Here is a 2,536-nt window from a genome sequence, read left to right as displayed (position 1 = left end):
GGTCTTCCTTTGCCATTGGTTCACTCTCCACCCTCCAATGGCTGCCATGGCCGCTGCGCTGCAGCCAGCGCACCGCGCTGACCTGAAGCCAGGAGTCAGGTGCTTATCCTGGTCTCCCATGAGGTGCAGGGCCCAAGCACTTGGGCCATCCTCCACTGCACTCCCGGGCCACAGCAGAGAGCTGGCCTGGAAGAGGAGCAACCGGGACAGAATCCAGCGCCCCGACTGGGACTAGAACCCGGTGTACTGGCGCCCGGGCGGAGGATTAGCCTAATGAGCCGTGGCGCCAGCCTGATAAGGAATCTTTAAATGCGAACATCCCAGAAATTTCTCTAAGCCATCTGATCAGGACAACTGTCCCTGAATATGACCTTACTTTGGAAGGTACTGGCATACATTTGAATTAAACGTAAAGATTTTTCAAAATAAGCCCTAATTAAAAAAATTCTATATTCAAACTAAAATAATTTTAATAGAACTTTCCTTTCCATAAACAATAATAATGAAAACAAGGCATTTTGTAAAATGTGGTCCTGAACAAGTCACAGTAAAAACTAAATGTATACTTAACTTCCACCTCCCCCAAACAGAAGCTACTCTCTGTTCCTCAGCCTTGGAAACAAGGTGAAGAACAGCCGGTCAGCAACGTCGGGCAGGGGGCTGCCAAGCAAAGCTCAAGCAGTGGAACATGGACACCTCCTAAGGATCTGGGGAAGCTGATCCAAGGAGCCAAATTCTACCTTTAAGAACTGATACAAAGGTGAAGTGGCTCCTCCCAAATAGCAGTGCTGCTGGGGCCCGGTGCTGGCCCTACCCCGTGCTCACCCATGTTATGCTCCTGCTCCAGGGAGGTCTTTTCCCTTTAGAGCTATGGGTGCAGGGAGCGCTTTGATTCTGGGAATGAGGTGAGTGCCGACTCCATGGGGTATTTTAAGGCTTGGAGTCAAAGTATTTTCTAACAGTGCTAGGCAGAGTCCATGTGTCAAGCCCCATCTCCAGTTTGTTCTAATTTCTCACCACGCATTTGCAGATCTAGGACTGCAGATCTCTACTCTATCATCATCATCACATCTAAGGTCCATCCTAAATTATAATTCATACACTGTGCCTGGACACAGTCCCAGTGTTTGACAATAATACCTACACATAAAACAATCCATTGTTACAATTTATATGGTCACAAAACATTAATGATCTTCTGCAGACCAAGTCAATGTTTTTAACCATAATTGTCGTGCATCAAATTCACAGCCAGAATCCCAAATGTTAAAAAAGTGTGCAAAACACAAATAATAACTTAAAATACACACACACACACACATATACATACACTCTCGCACACACTTCTTACAGAACTGTGCTTAGGGAAACTCCATTTGTCGAGTGCCACTGAAGGCATATTTTGTTAAACTGCTGCTCCAGGTATTTTGTTTGGAAAATCTATCACAGTAGGGCACAGCTGTTTATTGGATGAGCAGAAAAGAAAGATATGCTTGTGGCAACCAGAAAGTTTTAGGTCTTTCAAGTTGTATAAAATGGACCTGCAGAAAACACTTAAGTGTTCTCATGATGCGAAGTTGGAGCTGAAATGTGATATCAAACCAGTTGCAAAAAATGTACAGCAGCCATATTTTGAGGTCAAACCTGGTACCCAGATACACAAAAAAGCTTCAGGACACATAGCTTGTTGGCATTGTCCCATATCGTCACATAATCTGATCATGTGTGTATTTCACAAAAGATTCATATTGTTCTGCTAGTTTGGTATTGAGGATTTGCTCATATTCCTCCCGAATATTGTCTTCATAGTCTTTTAAAAGACACTCACATATTATTCCAACTTGTCGGAGGGTAAAGGTGAGCTGGTCCTTCTTCACCCAGGAAGAACCTGGAGAACTAGGTGCTGTGAGTGCTGAGGAGTGAGGCGGACTCTCTGAAGTACAAACTTTACTCTGATTAAGAACAACTTCTAGATGTCTCCACTTCTGCTAATGACTATATTCTTGTTTCATGCTCTGAAAAATTTGCTCCGGTGTTGGAAGGCGGGCTGCTGCAGAGTCGGCCATGGGGTCTGCATGTGAAATGGTGGCGGCTCCACGTCCAGGGGCCTGAGGCCACGACTGGAGCCGGGCAGAGGGGCACTGCACCGCAGCTTCTGGGAACTGGGGCTCAGCAGCTCCACCTCGAACTCCATGGGCCGCTTCAGCGTCGCTCTGCACGCCATGCAGCTGAGGGGGCCAGAGCGGCCTGGCGCTGACGCGGAGGTAACTGCTGCGCAACCTCCAGCTCCTCAGCGGGGCTCGCAAGCCCAGCCGGCTCCAATAGCGCCTCCAGCACCGTAGTCAAATTTTCAACAGTAAAACATAAATAAAAGATTCCAAAATGTGCATGCAACAAACATCAGATTACTTTCAGAGGATCTCCAATTAAACTCACAACTTATTTTTCATCAGAAACCTTATAGGCAAGGAGAAAACAGAGAGACAGAATCCAAGTCATTAAAGAAAAAAAAAAAAACTGTCCACTCAGAATACTG

General features: G+C 46.1%; 1 pseudogene; it reads right to left on the bottom strand.

The window, feature by feature from the left end:
- Window positions 1–1,670: 1,670 nt before the first annotated feature.
- LOC133753764 (akirin-1-like) lies at window positions 1,671–2,224 on the bottom strand (annotated as a pseudogene).
- Between the last annotated feature and the right edge of the window lie 312 nt (window positions 2,225–2,536).

The sequence above is a fragment of the Lepus europaeus genome, chromosome X (assembly GCF_033115175.1).
Source record: "Lepus europaeus isolate LE1 chromosome X, mLepTim1.pri, whole genome shotgun sequence".
In the NCBI taxonomy this organism is placed as follows: Eukaryota; Metazoa; Chordata; class Mammalia; order Lagomorpha; family Leporidae; genus Lepus; species Lepus europaeus.
The sequence above is the reverse complement of the archived record's forward strand: the minus strand, read 5'-3'. Positions and strand labels throughout refer to the sequence as shown.